The sequence below is a fragment of the Schistocerca gregaria genome, chromosome X, assembly GCF_023897955.1.
Source record: "Schistocerca gregaria isolate iqSchGreg1 chromosome X, iqSchGreg1.2, whole genome shotgun sequence".
Classification (NCBI taxonomy): Eukaryota; Metazoa; Arthropoda; class Insecta; order Orthoptera; family Acrididae; genus Schistocerca; species Schistocerca gregaria.
Window position 1 is genome coordinate 138,057,896 of NC_064931.1, and position 21,859 is coordinate 138,079,754.

At 41.4% G+C, this 21,859-nt stretch overlaps 1 protein-coding gene across 2 annotated transcripts in view; it reads left to right on the top strand.

Moving 5' to 3' along the window:
* LOC126297737 (hormone receptor 4-like) overlaps positions 1–21,859 on the top strand; it is a 279,280-nt gene that overhangs the window by 74,792 nt on the left and 182,629 nt on the right. The window contains exon 1 of one of the 2 annotated variants that reach the window (XM_049988885.1): positions 10,004–10,590. The exons of the other annotated variant lie outside the window; for it this stretch is intronic. The gene's annotated coding sequence lies outside the window, so the exon portion shown is untranslated. Of the gene's footprint in view, positions 1–10,003; positions 10,591–21,859 lie in introns of those variants that run through there. 2 annotated transcript variants of the gene reach the window in all.

The following is a 21,859-nucleotide window of genomic DNA, read 5'->3' on the forward strand; positions in this document are numbered from 1 at the left end:
GATGGCCATTAAAGACCGAAACCGGTAATCTGTTAAACAAAAAAGATTGTGACCATAGACATAAATTAAAGGAAACTTATTACATGCTATTCTGTTTGGTGAAATGTATGTCCCTGTGAGTCTGTCACCGACAATTCCTGCCCTTACGTTGATACTGAAGCGATCCCAGTGTCTCACTTACCTAATTGCACAATGATTTGCAACAGCTTTCACGTCAGTATTGTTATAATTTACTATTCCATCTCTTGTGAATCCTGGCTCATCCGTAAATAATATTCAGGCTGTTAACTGTGAACCTTCAACGCCCGTACCTCAACAGGTATTGGCTTTTGGTTACAACATTTTCGGAACTTTTCTTCTAGTTTTGACCAGTACTACCTCCTGTAGGAACATGTGACACTTTTTCAGACACCCTGTGTACGGAAGTCTCGATGCAAGATTTTCACAGGATCAACGCTTAAAGCAAGGACTGGCAGATCGCCCCCGGCACGAGCAAATGTTACGTGTTGCGCATAAGACCTGCACGTATAACGTAATGCGCAGCCCACTAGCTTGCAAGACGGGGAGGCCAGCCAGGCCCGGATCGAATCTGCACTGGGGATTAACGACAGTGCCCTGGTACACCAGAGATTCTGGGTGTGCTTTTCAGGCGGTTTCCCGCATATATTTAGGCAAATGCTGGACTGGTCCCGAACTTTCACCTCAGAGAAGCGGATAGGCAGCTAGTTGCAATTCGATCACACGCAGAGTAAAGTTTATGAGATTCATAGAGGATGGTGCACACGATTTCGCTCCCTTAGGTCACACTGACAAACGTGGAGCCAATAAGGGCATCCGCCCGCGAAGTTAAGTAATAAAGTTAAAAAATGCCAGATCCTAAAAAAACGTACTGTATGTGAGAAACGCTAGGGACGAGAAGAAGAAGACGGCATTGTGCATAAACCCTGTTGTTGAAACTTCCTAGCAGATTAAAACTGTGTGCCGGACCGAGACTCGAACTCGGAACCTTTGCCTATCGTGGGCAAGTACTCTATCAACTGAGCTACCCAAGCATGACGCACGCCCCGTCCTCACAGCTTTATTTCTGCCAGTATCTCGTCTCCTACATTCCAAACTTTACAGAAGCTCTCCTGCGGAGCTGTGAGGACAGGGCGTCAGTCGTGCTTGGGTAGCTCAGTTGGTAGAGCACTTGCCCGCGAAAGGCAAAGGTACCGAGTTCGAGTCTCGGTCCGGCACAGTTTTAATCTGCCAGGAAGTTTCATATCAGCGCAGACTCCGCTGCAGTGAAATTCTCATTCTGGAACCCTGTTGTTATTTGATTACATAATTAGCGACCGATGACTGAAAATATTCACAACCGTTATACACCTATGATCATGACAGTAAAGTAAATAAAAGTACTTGCTGCAAAGGCAAATTTCAGAATAAGATTTATTGGGGGAACCCTAAGGAAATGTGATTCGCAAGTAGTGCTCTTCTCTCTGGAATGACGTTTACCAGTTAGGATTAATAGTACATATATGGGAGATTCAAGGAGAGGACTGCGTTCCGTCTCGGATTTGGTTAGCAGCACATCATCATCGCGGAGATGGTCAGTGAACCACAGTTGCAACAGGCTGCAATAGATGCGTTCTTTATTACACCGAAACTTCCTGCCAAAACTGAGAGGACTGTCAAGCAGCACATTTATTCCTCCCAAATATATTTCACGAAAAGAACATGACGTAGAAATCGGAGAAATTGGAGCTCGTGAGGAACCTTACCGACAAGCGTAATCCCTGTCCATCATATGTAAACGGAACAGGGACTGATAAAGTAGCCACCGCCACACATCGTAAGGTGGCTTGTGGACTGATCAAAAGTATCTGCACACCTATTACTGAACGTTAGTGTGGGTTGCGTCCACCCTTCACCTTTGTGAAGGCTTGAACTCGTCTAGAGACACTTTCAGTGAGGAGACTGGATGCCTGTGGAGGACTGGCGGCCCATTCTTCCTCAAGAGTCGATACCAGACAGGTCAGTCATGTTGGACGCTGGGATCTTGAGCGAAGTTGACATTCTAATTCATCCCAAATGTGTTCCATTGGATTGATGTCGGCAATCTGGGCACGCTAGTCCATTTCAAGAATGTTGTCCTCCACAAATCATTTCTTCACAGATGTTGCTTTATGACGGGGTACATTATCATACTAATACAAACAATCATCGAGTCTGCACTGTTCCTCTAATGTAAGCAGTACATAATGCTTTAAAATGTGTTCGTATCATTTCGGATTTAGTGTTTTCTTAAGGGCAATAAGGAGACCACACCCCAGCCACGAAAAACTCTCTCATACCGTAACAACACCTCCTCTGTACTTCTGTTGACACAACAGCGTGTGTGCATGCGGAGCTGACTTTCCTTCGCATACTGTTTATTTTTAAAAAATTAATGAATTGACAGGTATAGTACTCCAGGCATTCACCAAAACCCTAACCGTTCCGCCGGTCGGAGTGGCCCAGCGGTTCTAGGCGCTTCTGCGTGCCTCGGGCATGGATGTGTGTGATGTCCTTAGGTTAGTTAGGTTTAAGTACTTCTAAGTTCTAGGGGACTGATGACCACAGATGTTAAGTCCCATAGTGCTCACAGCCATATTTGAACCTAACCGTTCCATCGGATTTCCCCACGATATTCATCATCCAAAATCACTCGTTTCCAGTCATCCACTATCCAGTGTCGTCACTCTTTACACCACTTCAAGCATCGCATAGCATTGACTGTAGAAATGTGTGGCTCATGAGTAGCTGCTCGACCATCGTACACTCCCTTCGCACAGTCATTGCGCTAGCTGGACTGATGGCAGCACTTTGGAGCTCACGAGTGATTCCTTCCACTGATTACATGCTATTTTTTACAGCCACCCTGAGTAATGCTCGACTATCCCTGTCTACAGCAGAGGAGGCCGGTCTGATCTTGGGGTGGGTTGTTCCTTTGCGTTTCCACTTCACTATCACATCACCAACAGTTGGCTTTGCAGCTTTAGAGAGGTTGAAATGCCCCTCGTGGATATGTTACTCAACTGTCATCCAATGACTAGTCACTAAGCTCTGCTGGCTGATGTATTCTGCTATTGCTGTTTCTCTACTGACAATGCAACACTCCCCACCTCCTTTCATATTGACGGGTCCCTTCTTCGTGACATGTAGTGGTCAACTCCGCCGTGTACTTTTTGAGCTGATAGTGTTCTTAAGTAATAAAATTACAAGCTTTCCTAGAAACATTTTGTGTTACTCTTTGCTCATGGCATTACATATTACAACGAAGTTGAAGACACCACCACTGTTGAAATAGTACTTCTATGTTTAATCGTAAACATAGTGAGATATCTGCTAACTACTACTCCAAACGATTTTGCTTCTCTGCTTTCATTAACTGATTTGTTGTAGAATCATGGAAAATATTTTGTGTTCAGACATAATGACCTTTCTAGACTCTGAGAAGCTCATCTGCAGAAACCAGCACGGTTTTAAGAAACAGCGGTCATGCGAGAAACAGCTGGCCCTCTTTGTGCACGATATACAACAGGCTCTAGACACCGGCTCCCAGGTTGATGCCATATTTCTCGACTTTCGAGAGGCATTCGACTCAGTTCCGCACTGTCGCTTGCTACAAAAAGTGCGAGCTTACGGTCTATCCGATGACATATGCGGTTAGATAGAAATTTTTCTAACGGACAAGTAGCAGTACGTCATCCTGAACGGGGTGACTTCAACAGAAACAAGCGTAATTTCAGGTGTGCCCAGGGCAGCGTAATAGGTCCTCTGCTTTTTACGATCTATATAAACCATCTGGTTGATGGTATTGAGAGTGGCCTTAGACTGTTTGCCGATGGTGCTGTAGTCTACAGGAAAGTTGTATCACACGAAAGTTGTGAACAAATCAATGAGGATTTGCACAAAATAAATGCGTGGTGTAATGTTGGCAGTTATCTCTCAATGTTAGTAAGCGTAACCTACTGCGTATAACAAGCCGAAAATCCCTATTAATGTACGAGTACAAAATAAATGCCCAGTCTTTGGAAGCGCTAACGTCCGTCAAGTATCTGGGTGTGACTATTCGAAATGATCTCAGATGGAATGATCAGATTACACAAGTAACGGGTAAGGTGAACTCTAGATTGCGGTTTATTGGTAGAATCCTGAAGCGATGCAATCCTTCAACAAAGGAAATAGCTTACAATACGTTAGTTCGTCCAGTCTTGGAGTATTGTTCGTCTGTATGGGACCCTTACCAGTTGGGTCTGATTCAAGAGATTGAGAAGGTCCAAAGAAGAGCGGCAAGATTCGTGACTGGTACATTTAACTATCGTGAGAGCGTTACAAATCTCATAGAAAGTTTGAAGTGGGACACACTTCCAGATAGGCGCTAAATAGAAGGGGCTGCTCATTAAATTCCGAAATCCGATCTTCACCGAGGATGTAGAGCATATATTATTACCACCAACTTTCAAGTCGCCCAATGATCACCAATATGACTTTGGCGCAAATTGTGCCCTCCGCCACACACCGCTTGGTGGTTAGCGGAGTATATATGTAGGTGTAGACATGTAGATGTAGAACTGCAGTCGTCTCTTACTCCATCCTGAGAAGCGCGATGTTGCAATGATTCTCGTCTTAGTCTACTTGTGTACCCACTTCCACCGTTTTCGTACGTTTCGTAGCATCTAACAGTGTCGCGACGGCAACTGATCTTCGTAGTGGGCGGAGCTGTGAAGAAGAACGCAGCCGCATTCCACAGTGGGAGAGTGGTAGTCGGGAATAAGGGTAACCTAAGCCTTATCTAAAAATAACTCAGCGAGTGTCGTATTAGGTAGACACAGAAAACTGTAATTCGAACCGACCTGCCAGCGGAAGTCCTGGGTAACGCGTAGCGTTACAGTCATTCAGCATCTTCCCTGCCCTTCCACAAACATGTTCCACGAGTTTCTATAGTCACAGAATTCTGAGTTGTTCTGCACTCAAGCACACGCTCAAGACGATCACTTTTGACCAAAGGATACGAGTAGTGAGAGCTGCACGAAAGCGTGTGTGCATGCGGAGCTGAATTTCCTTCGCATACTGTTTATTTAAAAAAAATTAATGAATAGACAGTTTTTATTCCGCACAGATTCATAAGAAGACTAAATTTACATCTAGTTACTGGCGAACAAATTCTTGAAGAGTTAGAAATTTCCAAGCACCTTTCCTTTAATGACGGTTTCATTCTTAATGAAAAGTTGCAGTTACGTAATTAAAAAAAATTGAATGGTATAAAACGGTTAGTTGCAACTGCCTAAATTTGACTTTTTGGCCGGCCGGTGTGGCCGAGCGGTTCTAGGCGCGTCAGTCTGGGACCGCGCGACCGCTACGGTCGCAGGTTCGAATCCTGCCTCGGGCATGGATGTGTGTGATGTCTGTAGGTTAGTTAGATTTAAGTAGTTCTAAGTTCTAGGGGATTGATGACCTCAGATGTTAAGTCCCATAGTGTTCAGAGCCATTTGAACTATTTTGACTTTTTTTTTCCTCAGTAGTCTCTAAAATATCGCTTTCCTCTCTTTTTTTCCTTATTACACTGTAATTGTTTCGTACAAGAATTTACCCAATGTTTGCTGTTGTATTGTCCTGAATATTTTCATTTTGCATAATGCTGGCTATTCATACTTGAGATGAACACTTACATGCTATTTAGAATATTTTTTTCGTAAACTAAGCAGCTGGTATCTTCGATTATTAATAGATAGTGCGACTTGATGCGTTGCCAAGTTGCGGAAACTTCGGCATGTGAGCCTCTTAGTCTCATGCCACCTCTACTGACCTTGCAGCCCATAGCGGCGTGTGCCGTGCTAAGACATGTAGCTATAGTTCTACTGCAGTTATCAGCTTTATATCAGTTTCAACGTATTTAATGTTAACTGGTTTTACTATTGATTCCTTAATGAAGTATTTTATGTGGCAAGAGCATTATCGCACTTAAGTACAGTCTTCTGTAAATCTGTCTGGAATAGACTAGTACAAGCAAGTATAGACTACAACAGTTTTCCTAGTGGCTTTGGTCAGTAAAGATTATAACTGCGCTACCTGTACGTTACGTGTGTTGCATACCCATCAGGTGTTAACTAATTTTCCTCGCTTTGTTTCCACACGCGATCAGTGTCTTGCTAGATTTCTCTAGAAACCGGAACTGATGAACCGTCTTGAAATTGAATGCGGATATATAAAGGGCCGTGTAACCTATGGAACATTGTTGTAGGTAGCCTTCTATCCTTTATTCAAAAATAAACAGCATTTATGGCAAAATTGAAATTGCTAATACTTAAATCAAATTTTATGCGAAAACTGTTGATTTTTTAATGTGAAACAGGGGGGTGTATACTAAATTTTAAAAAAAATACTTATTTATTATACAGCACTTGAAAACGCAATTTCTTCAAAAATGGGGTACAATTTTTAAAAAACACAAAACAGAAACCTATCAAACATCACTTCAATACTTCATTGAGCTTATGTAAAACATGTGTCTGTTATTCATAAACAACTTTCGCACTTATCAATAATAACAGGAAACACTTGCCTTCTATCATGAAGATCGATGTATCGAACACAAAAAACGACAACAGGTGTATAGATTTCGGTATTTTTGTGCTTGAAAACTGTACTTGTATCAAAATAATTGCTATGGTTATATAAAAATGCAGAAGTTAGGCGATCAACTGATTTTTATTACTTATAAAATGCAGTTTATATTTTATAAGGATACAGAATACACAATGGACTAACACCGAACGATGTGTGGTTCTAATTATGTGCCGCGCGAGATTAGCCGAGCGGTCTCATGCGCTGCAGACATGGACTGTACGGCTGGTCCCGGCTGAGGTTCGAGTCCTCCCTCGGGCATGTGTGTGTGTGTTCGTCCTTAGGATAATTTAGGTTAAGTAGTGTGTAAGCTTAGGGACTGATGACCTTAGCAGTTAAGCCCCATAAGATTTCACACACATATGCACTTTTTCTCTAATTATGTGCAAAACAAATAAAAAGCAAAGAGCAATCTTCGCACCCCTTCCTCTCCCACACATTCATTTATGTTTCTTTCTCTACCAGTGCTACCATTGCCACCGGTAATCCTAGCATTACTACGTCTTTTATGTATTTAAAGTTGAGTAACAAGTACACTGTGTTTGTTCTACTGATTTTAGTTTATTTAAAATCAGTTTTCGGCTTACTGGGCCATCTTCAGGAAACAACTGAGTAGCGTCTGAAAGAAACACTAGTTCTTAGGTAACCAAACATTAGAAGCAAGGATACAGTCCACTTGCATAGAGCGATGTGCATCAAACTTGTTTCTTAACATTTAAATTACACTTTATGCAAGGGACAATATTAAGCACAATAAATAATTAAACGGCACAATACTACAGGTGAAATGGTTGTAGTGCTAATTTTTGTGAGTCTTGACATTGAGTGAGAAACTGTTAAATTGAGCACTCTTCACCTATGCTCTGCAACAGAATTGTTTTTTAACTTTGTAAACTGAAATTTAGGCAGTGGAAAATGTTATACACAACAGTTAAAATACACGGTCTTACAGTATCACAGATTATATGGTTGTGATGCCATAGTTTGTGAGGTCGTGACATTGACTGAGAACTGTGTAACTGAACACCAAAACGACCGAACCATAGTGTTGATAGAGTGCAGCTCAAGGCCAGAATAAAATTTTTTCTCTATGTTAATGTTTATGTATAATGTTTTCAGCCATTCTGAATTTTTTCAGAATAAAACTCACTCGTCAGCTGCAAGTATACTTTTACTATGCTTCGCCAATTTAGACAAACTAATTTGTAATCTTCATGAACTTAGTATTGGTTTAGCAGATGTCAATATCTTCTGCATAAAAGCTTAATACCATGCTATGTCCAGAAATTTACATATTGTATCTGCTCATTGTACAGATTGGCAGTTTACAATTCGGAACATACCATGCCATTATGCTTCTATGAATAAGATTTTGATCTCTGCTAAACCAATACAAAGCTTCTGAAGATGACAAATTTATTTTTCGAAACCGATAAGGCATAACAAAAAAATATATTTGCAACTGACAATTTAATTTTATTCTGAAAAATATATACTAGAGTTGCTGAAAATTACAGCCACCAATGAAATAATGAATGTGGATTTTCTGATGATTGTGGATACAGGATAGCGGCCGGTCAAATATTTAGTCGCCAAACAGTCGTATGGTTTGAGCAGTTATTTTATTTAGGCAACCAGTTTCGGGATCTCAATAATGCCATCTTCAGGACACTGTGCACTCTATGTATATCAGTCAGATATATCGATACTTGCGAACTGGAGCCTTCGATATCTGGATTCGGTGAATTTGTTTTTGGAGTATTTACTTCGAAGACTTGACAACAACTCCATGTGTATACAATCAGACACATTGAGACTTGCATACTGGAGTTTTCAATACGTGGATTCCGTGGATTCGTTTTTGGGATGTTTACTTCGAAGACTTGACAACGAATGAGCTGTGAAACGCAGCTCGCGCTATTCGTCCACGAGACTCAGAGGGCCATAGACACGGGTTCACAGGTAGATGCCGTGTTTATTGACTTCCGCAAGGCGTTCGATACAGTTCCCCACAGTCGTTTAATGAACAAAGTAAGAGCATATGGACTATCAGACCAATTGTGTGATTGGATTGAAGAGTTCCTAGATAACAGAACGCAGCATGTCATTCTCAATGGAATGAAGTCTTCCGAAGTAAGAGTGATTTCAGGTTGCCGCAGGGGAGTGTCGTAGGGCCGTTGCTATTCACAATATACGTAAATGACCTTGTGGATGACATCGGAAGTTCACTGAGGCTTTTTGAGGATGATGCTGTGGTATATCGAGACGTTGTAACAATGGAAAATTGTACTGAAATGCAGGAGGGTCTGCAGCGAATTGACGCATGGTGCAGGGAATGGCAATTGAATCTCAATGTAGTCAAGTGTCATGTGCTGCGAATACATAGAAAGAAAGATCCTTTATCATTTAGCTACAATATAGCAGGTCAGCAACTGGAAGCAGTTAATTCCATAAGTTTCGAGAACATACCTTCACCGAGGAATCAAGCAGTATATTGCTCCCTCCTACGTATATTTCGCGAAGAGACCATGAGGATAAAATCAGAGAGATTAGAGCCCACGCAGAGGCATACCGATAATCCTTCTTTCCACGAACAATACGATACTGGGATAGAAGGGAGAACCGATAGAGGTATTCAGGGTACCCTCCGCCACACACCGTCGGGTGGTTTGCGGAGTATGGATGTAGATGTAGATGTAGATGTAGATGTTGATGTTGTGAAGTCTTCGAAGTAGCACTCCAAAAACAAATTCACGGAGTCCAGATATTGAAGGCTCCAGTATGCAAGTATCGATGTACCTGATTGTCTGTAGGTTGAGTGCAGAGGAGCCTGAAGATGGCATTACTGAGATGCCGAAACGGATTGTCTACATAAAATAACTTCTCAAAATATACGGCTTTCTGGCAATTTTCCTTGGTGAGAGTCTTTGCAAAACCTGACAAAAGTAAAATTTTGTTGCAACCGGTAGGCTGTTTTATAGCTATCATATCTATTTAGTTACGTAAGAGCGCCTTCTCTTTCATCTGACAGTTAAAGGCTACGGTCACGGTCCTTCTTACCACTCGTGTTCAAAATGTTAATCACTCCTGTTTTGCGACTGACACTCGGATAAGTTTCCTCTCACCTTTCGGGCGCGACAGGACGAGAGTGAGCCCGGCACTACTGCCGACCACGAAGAAGGAGAAGAAAAATGTGAGAAAACGATGAAGCGGTTTGGTCGGAGCGAGAAGGCGGCGAGCCCGGAAGGTATTAGCGAGCCCAGAAGGGAAAGCGGTCGCGCGCGGAGAAAGTGCAAGTCGGAGGCTCGCAGCGCCTGTGGAGGCGCGTGCTGCGCTCAGTCGGTGCCCTACTTTGGACGCGGCAGGAACTCAAGTTACCAGCACTCCGTTTGCGTTACCACTACTCTTCTACACCTAGCGTTACCTTTCTGTTTTACACCCGTACACGATTCCGCTTTACGTTACGTGTGATATATATGTTATTTACAAGTGTTAGTGCCAAAGAGAGAGAGAAACTGTGATCCACCTCCGACGACAAGCGACGGCGATTTTTTTTACAAGTGCAAAAGCAGACGAGAAGAAGACACCCGGAGAGAACTAACGGATTCGTCAGATGCCGCCCCCACAAATGCGTGTGGAGAGTTTAAAAAAATAAGGATCGAGAGGAAAGCCAGTCCGCGTGATGTTAGCAGTCGCCAGAGGTTTAAACGCTTTGGCGGGTTCCAGAAGGCGTGTGGGGTGAACTGAATGCAAGGGTAGGACACGAACCTGGTCGTGATCATATGGCGTGTGCTTCACGGATATTTTAAAAGGGTGCAACAGCGTCACGCATGCGTCCCACGCCGGGTTGCCCTGCCAGGGGATTTCACGAGGATCGACAAGAGAAGAGCTGCCGCCTTCCTGTCTCGTCCACGCTATAATGTCAGCTCGCGCAGAAAGGTTGGTACAAGTTCATTCTACTGACTTGCGTAGTAGCACCGAACACCTGTTTGATTTGGAGCCTTTTAAATGTGTAACTCCTGATGCTGCAGTTGGTACACCTGAGAATAGCTTCATTAGAAAAGGGTGGCAGCCAAGATGTGGTTATCATTTGAGTTAAAAGGATTGTCTGTAACATATATTTCTTACAACGCAGTTGAAATGAAAACTGGAAGATCGATATTAATGTTTATTCAGTTATTTTGATGTGATCTCTGATTTGGACATATAAACACAGGAAAATGTGTATCATAATAGTAATCGTACGATGTTTCTATCAGTTTGATTTCACGAACTGTTTGATCGCAATGAATATGTTGATTCTCAGTTAGAGAACGTGTTTCATTATTGTCTCGAAGTTTTCAAAGCAGTGAGTTTTAGTGCAATTTAATTGTCTTTGTATCTTTAATTCAGCTTTGTTTTAGTTTACTGAGTGCATAACTAGTTTCTTTTGTCAAAGAAGTCGTAACTAGATTTCATATGTTTCCCTTTGGTTATGTATTTTACTACGTAACGTATCAGTAGTTCATGGAAAACTATTATAATACGGTTCGCCTTTCTGTCGTTAAGTTTCACGATGTTCTCTCACTAAGTAGCTCTGCTAGCTGTTTGATACTCATAATGAAGTTAATTCAAATCATTAAGAATTTGTTCATGACCTGAGTTTCTTTTTATAGGAAGTGGTCTTGTGATTAAATAGTGTAAAAAGCGCCTTGTTTCAAATCATAGAAAGAAATATTTTGGACCGACAGCTAAAGGATAGCCACTTCCTGAAATTAAGTCTTATAGAAATGTAGTGGGCATATCCGTAGTCTATTGGGGACTTGGTGACTTAATTTCTTCCGAAAATGTTAATTCGATTTTGTAGACCATGTGAAGTCAGAAAATTTGTTTAAAATCTTGACTAAATTTCAGAGATTTATATGTAGCGATTTTAAGTCCACATGCTTATAAATGTAGGATTATTTTCGGATCTGTTCAGCATCTGAGGAAAACAATTAAGATCAAATGAAATTTAATAAAACAATAAATTAAATTAAAACTAGATTACTCATTAAAGTCTTTGAAATTCAGTAACTTAAAGGTCTTGATTTCTGTACAAACCGAGAAAAATTATGTATCTTTCTGTTGTTGCTGTGCGAAGCCTGAGTTGACACTCGGCTTTACAATTTTATTCTTAATATCTGAAAACACAGAAAGATACTAGCTGCGTCCATTTGGGTCTGTATGATGACAATGGCACTAGACCCTTCTTTTCTGGTCGCGTGTTAATGGAGGTCGTACAAATGATTAAAAGATTTACATTGTATTAACTGATTGCCTGACTTAAACGTATTCATCATATAAAATCGAAAAGGACGTGATTTAGTGATAACCAAGTCGTTAAAAGGAAAATTGATTGGTAAGGCTTAACATAATTTGCTATTCGATATTGTATCGAATATACATGTAGACGCCATTCGTATTGTTTCTAATATATCACTTCTGTATTTTAATGTTTGATTTTTATTCCACACAACTGAGTGCAGAAACAACAGGTATTTCGTATCATGTTCCAACAGGTCTTTCTCGGGTATTTTCATCACCATTTCCTAAATTTTAGAACCATTCTTGGTAATGGAGGCAATACCTTTAGAGTTAGAATTTTTTTTACATTTTATAACACTAAAAAAAAGTTAAGATTATTTGCGGGAGATGTTTAATCCACTGCAATGCTGTTAAGTCATTGCGACTGTACAATGCTCCAGCTGAGTAAGCAAGAACTCACTGCAAAGAGGAGGGAACTTTAATTTTTTTTATTTTACTAGTGTACAGAAAATTATTCTTTTTCAGACTAAAACTTGTAATTACTCGCACAAGCGACCAGAGTATTCTGCTTCTGAGACCACTGAAACATCAGTTCATCTTCCACCAGTATGGTGTATAACATAAGCAACAGCGTCACTGTGATCAAACCCGGAAGTCAGTGTATTTGCTTGAGAATTGTAAGATTTTTCAGAATACCGTCGCGAAGTGATGTGTCCGATGGCAGTCTGCTGGAGACGCGAGTGTCCTCACAAAATCCTGGCTTTTGCTCGAGAAGAGTTGGTTGTGGCGACGCGCATATTTCCCTTCGCTGGAACACCTGTGCATCGCCGTGCGGCGGCGACGTAGCCTTCAGCCCACAGGAACCCTGGAAAACGGCCTCACTCAAGCAGAACTGGCCGACTGCGCGGTTCTCTCGCATGCGCTCCTCTGCCCCAGTGTCAGAGGGAGTTGTAGGACGCCGGTAGATGTCGATACACGAGAACGTCAACTTAAAAATAGGAGCTCTTTTGTGAGAAACCCCGAAGATCAGTGGTAGTAGCCACATTCGTCGATCCTGCAGTAGGGTACATTTCATATGACTTGCAAGGCGCCCCAGAGCTCTGTGCAGATGGAATAGACAGTAATTATTAAAATAACTAAAAAACAGCGTTCTAGACGAGTATCTCATATTTGTTGATTGGTGGACATAACTGTTATTGTAGCAACATAATACCATTTTATGACAAGGCAGTTCAGAGTGTTCAGTATTATTTACCAGGTCACTGACGTGTTGCCGATTGTGTGTTTCATAGTGCGCTTTGCAAATGCTATTCTTTAGCCAAATGGTATTGTTGCACCTGTTAAAGTGTCGTAGCTGATTTGTCCTCAGTGGTGAATTTCTATTTTTCTGCAGAGTACAATTATATTTCATATGGCTCTCTCTTAAGCTTTCATCTTTTTTGGGCAATTTGTCAGATGGTACACGTATGCTACTAATACAAAAAGTTTCGGTGTCTACCGTAGACGTAGGTCATTTACAATCTAGCACATTTAATTTTCACCAGCGTGAAAACGGTGCTCTATCTGCTCCGTTTTACCAACAAAAGATGATTACAAATTTATTTTTACGCTCGATAAGACAGTCTGTGTAATGTAAGACTACGTGTGGATTTTAATTTTTTTACTTATTTAATACTGGCTCGTAAATCAGCAGCTGTCAAGTTCCCCATTGTGATCGATTCCCATATTGTAATTTCAAATCTAGCGGTATACAGCATAAAAAGTAACACACCATTTAAAACGCATACCCACGCCCAAACCCGAAAGGTTGGATTGAACAGGAAATTACAAGTTCATTTTGAATGCAGATGCAGATTCCAGTATGTCAAATTTGTAAATTTGTCACCGATACGGAAGACTTATTAGATCAGACAGTACTGTACTAGACATTCTAAAATTTATTCTGCACGGGAAGCGCTAGTTGCATTATGTGCCTGGAGAAAAAATGGTCCCGAAACCACACGATAATCGAACTACAAACCCAGGAGCTTACAGTTTACAACTTCTCCATTGATTTACAATGTTTCTAGTGAAAGAGATTATGCACTCTCTGATTTAAAGCTGTAACTTTAATTTCTCGGTGCTACGGTCCACATCGTCGGGGCACCAAAAATGCTTTCATGCCATTTGTGATTAACGCCAATGTAAATGAGACTAGATTTTCCACTAAATTTGAAAATGTTCATTCAGGTTTGCATATAGGACGCTTTCTGAGGTGACTAATCTCGAAACATTGAATGCAATATAAAGTATCGTGCGGATTTCCTACCAGAGTAATCTAGAATTTGGGCGGCAGTTTGCGGTTCCAAATCACAATTAATAGAAATTATTGCTGCCTTTATGAGTCAGTGAAAAAATGAAATCTGAAAGAATAAGCAGCAAAAAAAAAAAAAAAACTGAAGGCTTTTCTGATTCCTTGCCTTCCTTTAAGTTTGCTATCAAAAAATTTCCCGAAGTCTTTTTCCAGTTTTGCAAACTCAAATTCTACATTTCTTAAGGAGCATGCAACTGACATGTCGCTATTACTGCAGCAGCGCCACTCACAGATTTCGAGGCTAATGCTGTTGAGCGTGGTAAAAAAAACCACGACTGCGGTTTTAAACTTGAAATAGATTACTTCGCCTCTTTCCAATTGTTTGCAGTACGTTGCAAGACCAGAGTAACATTGTTAACTTTTTCGTGTTGGAAGATGGCGAATATTCGTGATTTACTAGCCAATCATTGCTACAGTTTTCCAGAAACTGGCGCATCTAATGCATTATGTTCATTCTGGTGTACAACGAAACTTGAAAGAGGTTCTAGTTCTATCAGTAGATGCGAAGGCGGGTACTACAACCAAAGAAATATGTGAGAATGTTTCGGTGTGCGACAGTTTCTTCTGTATTCCTGACACACGGTGATAAGCTATTCGCTCAAAATTGGACAAATACATGTGAAACAAGAGTTTAGTTTCTAATTAAGTCACCATACCTGGAATTGTTGAGAGAATTTCGATAAATCGAGAGAAATAACTTCATTTTTAATGTTGAATACGTTTTTGGTTGTACAGAGAATTGCTTCTTCATTGGGACGTTCAGCCATAAATTTCACTGGTTGTACCAACTCGCTTCACAATAACGTCGACAAAGTACGTTATACACGAATACGATCGTTATTTAAGCGGAATATGTCTTCAGTTAACGGTAGTTTTGCCTGTAAGATATAGCAATTTTAGTTTCACCATTTCAGAAATAGATTTCTCGTCTTAATATTAGTAAAACGTAAAGAATCTGAAGGATGATGCAGTCCCATTAAACACAAAGGTGGTAAAGTATTGGGTTAGTGGTATTTTCGATTACGCAGTTTGTTAAGTCCAAGCCTGCACTTAATGTTCCTCTCCAAAACTTTGAATGCTCTGCTGTACTCTCACTGTCTGTGAAACCCTGGGAGATTTGAACCTCGGTTGTGTAAGCTCGCATTCTACCTTGGATTTGAGCCTGCCGGGCGCTTGCTCAAGTGGAGAGAGACTCGACCTAGAGGTGTGTGAGTGGACGTCTGGGTCACCATTCCTGACAGCATGGCTGAATGTCATGGTTCACGGCATCGGCCACGTCCAGCGCAAGTGAGCGCGAGTAGTCGCGCCTTTGCACGCACTACCTACCGTCCCAGGCACTGCAGCTAGTCTTAAGCAAGTCGTTCTGTATTTCTTCGCATAACGGAGCTGAAGGTATGTCGATGATGTTATCTACATTATCCGCAGCTTGTCTACAGCCTACACAAAATTTCACTCCTACACGTGGCACACCTGTTGCAGCATCTGTGACTTATAAGACGTACAGAGTTTTTCACACAACCAGAACCGTAATTTGCTTTAGAGAAGTGATCGCGGGTATTAATGTTAGCTTCAGCTTCTTGAGTTCATTTTGTCTTCCTAAGTTATGATTTTTTGGGATTTTTGATACAGTAACATAGAATTTTATGTGTGAGCTACTTTGGATGTTTTACAAATCAGCTTGTCAGAGATCGATCGAAGATTATTATACTATCTGAAAGAGTACTGTGTATCCTGTTCCCTTACTTCTCTCAACATCAGCAAAGTCATAAGCGTTAAATAACGTTACATAGCAAAGTACAAGTTCGCAAAACCATAGTATAATAAATATAGAACCAATGGTATCATACCACAGCTGAGGAAACATTCAGAGCACATTCTCTAGATACATAAATGTTATGACGGATGGATGAGCAGCAACCTGATGACGCTGTGACGCTGTGGAGTACGTGAAAGTGTCGTCGTTGTGTGACTGTAGGAGGATACAAGATGACTTAGTCAAAATCTCCAGTTGGTTTGATGAATGGCAGCTTGCCTTAAATGTACAACAACGTAAGTCAGTGCAGATGAGCAGGAAAAACAATCCCTTGATGTTACAATACAGCATAAGTAGTGTGCATTCTTGACACAGTCTCGTCGATTAAATATCTAAGCGTAACGTTCCAAAGCGATATGAAATGGAACGAGCACGTAAGGACGGCAGTAAGCCAGTCGAATTGTGGACTTCGGTTTTTGGCAGAATTTTCGGAAAGCGTGGCTCATCTATAAAGGAGAGCGCGTATTGAACACTAGTGCGACCCATTCTTGAGTACTGCTCGAGTGTTTGGGATCCCCACCAGATAAAGAGAAGACATAGAAGCAACCCAGAAACGTGCTACTATATTTGTTACCGGTAGGGTCGATCAACATGCTAGTGTTACCTATACGTTTCGTGAACTCTAGTGGCAATCCCTGGACCGTAGATGACGTTCTTCCCACGAAATGCTGTTGAAAACATTTAGACAACTGGCGTTTGTAGCAGACTGCAGGACGACTCTGCTGCCTCCAGTGTACATTTCGCGCAAGGACCACGAAGACAAGACAAGAAAACAGACAGCCGTTTTCTCGATCTATTTGCGAATGGAGCAAGAAAGGAAATACCCTCCGCCATTCGCCATATGGTGGCTTGCGGAGTATGTATGGCCGGCCGTGGTGGCCGAGCGGTTCTAGGCGCTTCAGTCTGGCACCGCGCGACCACTATGGTCGCAGGTTCGAATCCTGCGTCGGGCATGGATGTTTGTGATGTCCTTAGGTTAGTTAGGTTTAAGTAGTTCCAAGTTCTAGAGGACTGATGACCTGAGATGTTAAGTCCCATAGTGCTCAGAGCCATTTTTGAGTATGTATGTAGACGTAGATGTTCTGCCTTAAGTAGACCATTTTTCAACCTGGAAGACGGCTTCATCACCACGCTCTCTTGTTTAATATGGCCCTGCTGGAGGTGGTATTCTGTTACCTTTGCCCTGCTTCAGATCGTGTGCATTCAGTTACTTAGAGTGAGATCTGGAGGTTCTGCGAGCCTCGAAGCGTGGCACACCTTGACATATAAGCCATGCACAAAACTTTGCCGGTGGTAAAATGTCATGGTATGTGTCAGAATAAAATCACAGTATCATCCAACCAATAGGACCTGTAGTCTCGCGCTTATCCACGTATTTCACGTATGTCGTAGGAGATTCAGGTGGCAGACCTATGTAATTACGTTTTCGCTCAAGTAGAACTATCAAAAAACACAAAGAAACACATAATAGCCGGCCGGGGTGGCCGAGCGGTTCTAGCCGCTACAGTCTGGAACCGTGCGACCGCTACGGTCGCAGGTTCGAATCTTGCCTCGGGCATGGATGTGTGTGATGTCCTTAGGTTAGTTAGGTTTAAGTAGTTCTAAGTTCTAGGGGACTGGTGACCTTAGAAGTTAAGTCCCATAGTGTTCAGAGCCATTTTTGAAACACATAATAGATCCACAATTTGTACTATCCTCAACTATGGTTTTTAACGGAATTTGGGCACTTGTTCATATCGCCATCTCACCTTTCTGAAATATTTTAAGTACACTTAACACATCAATCTAAGTTCTTCCAATTTATTTTATTTGTCATTCCTTTTACAGGGACCCACATATCGACGACACATTTAAAACTCACATCCATACTCAAAACGGGACTCGAACACGCGATCCCTGAAACAGAGCTACGATCACGAAAAGACGAAGGTTGGCTGACTAAGATAAACATTAGGCAGTATCTTCACTGGTTTAGTCGTAGTTCAACTTCACAGTGACGTTGGCTCAACTGAATTTTGTCAAATGATCACAAAGGAATCCTAGTATATATACAACAGAGCCTGTCTTTTAGGATTGTTTTTCTTATTTCGGAGAAACATCTTAGCTAACGTTACATGTTGAAATATATGGAACAGGGCAAAAGACATTAAAAATTCCTATGCGTTTACAGCTCGAAGCAATGAAATTTACTTTCACCGCCGAAACGAAAGGATTTGAAAAAATTAATGTGAACAGCTTTGTAAAAATAGTTTCTCCCCAGAGCTTGTTTCCTGACTTATTTGTAAGACAGTTCCGTCATCTTTGTATTCCCCTTGTAATTTAACATATCTGTAAGTATTCTCAGGCACCTGTATATCTGTGATGGTTGTGGCGTTTTGATGATCTCACTTTTTTGCCGGACCCCACAGACGTCCAAAGTTATCGGGGTTAGTTTAGTTGGCACATGTGACAACAGGCGTAAATCTACTAGGGAATCTAGAGGTACTGTACCTAGTGTCAAGACAAAATATAAAATTCGTCAAGGAACTGACTTACAGATAGACAGGAGATCAAATAGGGAAGTCTAGGACCATGGAAACTAACACAGTGCATAGTAAGTGTCTGCTGAACAAAATGTCAAGGAACAAGTGCAGGTACGGTAGAGATACAATTACCAAATCTATTGTAAGCAATATGACTCTAGACAAGGGTGTAAAGACGTACAAGAACGACAAAATCTGAATTACAACCAACATAAACATGTATGGCGGTCCAACGTATCTGCTGATGCCTCCTACAGGGTGTGTTAAGGCATGGAGGTCATCAGGGGATGCATGCTATGCAGAAATCCTTTTATCATCTATAACGGTCTGAGCAGTCATACAGTTGTTTTCAGTGAGCAAAATCAAATTCGGAGTGTGAAATTACATAATTTTAGAATTTTTCAGATTATTATACACTTTTAAATATTTAGAAACTTATAAAAATTGCCAAAAGTAAAAGATGTTCGTTTATAGCGTGATCGTGAGATGGTTGCAGGAAGCAATTTCATAAACCCCAAATAACAAATACTCTAAGTTCTCCACATAAAAAAGCATTTCAGGATGATGGAACACATTATTTAAATTACCCGCGATCTCACGTAATCACTTTCTTCAACACTCCGCCGGCTAATCATATCCCTTGTCCTTACAAAATATAAACTACCACTTTGTCAATAACTAACTGTTCCTCGACAAAATGAGGAACTATAACAAAAATCTGAAAAATATAAAACCGTAGAAATTGACAAAACTATGAAATGGACATAGAACCTGAAAAATAATCAAGAAAAAATAACAAGTTTTGAAAAACATGATACTGTTTGTGTAACTTATAACACTATACATGATGAATAGAAATGAATGAAACTTAGCCTCCCTATGATTTACAGCGCTACAAAGACTCGTTGAAATGTATAGAGCAGTATAATAAAGAGTCCATGTCCAACATGAGCTTGCTGTTGTAACAGTCGCTTCATGTCGTGAGCATTTGAGCAGTGGTGGTGTTGCCATTGTATTCCGTAAATAAACCATGGCAAAGATTCTCTGAGCCAGTCGCTGACTGACAAATTCTCACACAATCACGTTCGTTCGGTAACATGTCATGCGAAAATACCGTTGGTGAACATTACGTGAAACATGTGGTCCAGCATTGTTCCAGTGGAAATAAATGCACTGTAGGAATGATACCACGTTGGTCTCTAGAAATGCTCTGATGAAATGGTCAATACAGCGAGTACCCACAGTTTGGAGCAACCAAAATCGCCCAAGGTACCCAATGGCGAACCAAACTAACACCTTAAGCTTTCGTTCACTATTACTCGTAAGTGATACACTCTTTACCATATGAAATTCAACGCTATAGCGTCTCACGCTTACCCTATGATTATTTTAAAGACAGAAAATGGTTCAAATGGCTCTAAGCCCTATGAGACTTAACATCTGAGGTCATCAGTCCCCTAGACTTAGAACTACTTAAACCTAACCAACCTGAGGACACCATACACATCTGTGCCCGAGGCAGAATTCGAACTTGCGACCGCAGCACCAGCGCGGTTCCGGACTGAAGCGGCTATAACCGCTCGGCCACAGCGGCTGTCTATTTGCCAATAGACACACCATCGTTCCTGTTGATGTGACAAATGCAGTTGGAGGCTTCTTCAGTTTGATATCAGAGATGTTATGTACAAAATAATTCATCAGCCAGGCCACAGGCCGAGAAACGCTGGAGGATTATGAGGGCAGGCAGTGAAATATCTATAGCAGTGGCATAATGTTGAGCCAACTCGCGGGATGAGTCGCTACTTTCACTCGTTGTTGTACCAGTGAATTGTCTATTGTATCGGTCTGGCTTCGCATTTCGTAGTGCACTGACTAGACTGCAACTCATCCGACCCCCACTGACCCTCTTCCTTCACGTGTGCATCATTAAAGTAGCATGAAAGCAACTGTAATCTCGGAACAGTAGAAATGTTAGTTGCGAGGGGCGGTCATTCGTCTGGAAAAACCCAGTAAACTGACCGTATGCAGCCTTTTAACATCCACGAGGCACAGTTATCTCCTTTGGAAGGTTTATTGCTTACATACAATACATACACATCGTTGAGCACTCCTCTACAGCGCTTTGTACAAACGCCAAACGCCGCCATAAAGAGGGCGCTTCTCACGCCATTCAAGGATTTAGCCGAGGTGTTGGAGGAAACCAGTTTGGATCCTCTTATCTGAGATACTTTTATTAGTAATATTTATCCGACAAAGGAAGGAGAGATGATAGCCTAAATTGCCCAGTCACCTATATTTGGTCCAGTGCCTTGGGTTAAATTTCAGACATTTCCGCAGTGTCCCACTGTTAATGGAAGTCCGTTTGACGGGATCGTCTTTGCTGCTTTTAGAGAACAGTAGGCACTCCTCTGACATCTGGTTTCCCCGTTTCCCTCCTTTATCTCATTGCCGTCGACAACATTAGCACAACACTTTACAGGCACTCATTCATCTACACAAAACAGTTACATATAACACGCAACATTCACGCTTCACAGGCCAACGTTACGTGTAGTACATCTCTGGAAAGAGAAAGTTTTAAATTTAAACGAAAGTTCTAGATACATTCATTCGTTTATGCATTCATACATCATTTTCAATCAGTCCCATCACGAAGGCGAGCACTCGGGATGTGGGATGGATCAGGTTATACATTAAAAGGCACGAGCAACCACTGCCAATAGCTGGCTACTTCTGTTATGTATAGTAGCAACAAATCATAACTAGCGCTAGTATACTCAAACTGAAAATCACGTTAATTATTTCTAGGTTACTTTATGTAAGTACGTTAGGGGAAAGCTACTTGAAAAAAGGCAATGCTCCTCCTTCTGTATTGCTCAGCTTCTTTCATTATCTAGTATTTCAAAAAAAGCATTTTAGTTTTACACGGACAATTATTAGTTATCTAGAAACGTGTCTTCGTGGCTCAGTGGTAAAAAAAAGTGCAATACTACAAATCCAAAGCTCTTCGATTCGATTCCGGTCAACCTTAAGTTTTTTTCTGTCGCTTATCATTTCTTTCACCTCTTGCAGTGTTTCTCGATGTGAAAAATACCGAATTGCACTGTGTTTCGGAATCTACGTTAACTGCAGGCCCCTCTGTAACTGGCTGGGTAAAGCAGTTCAGTGGTCGGGGAATAGCAACGGAATCCGCCTCCAACAGGACCATGTCTAGTAAAACACTGTGATGCTTAA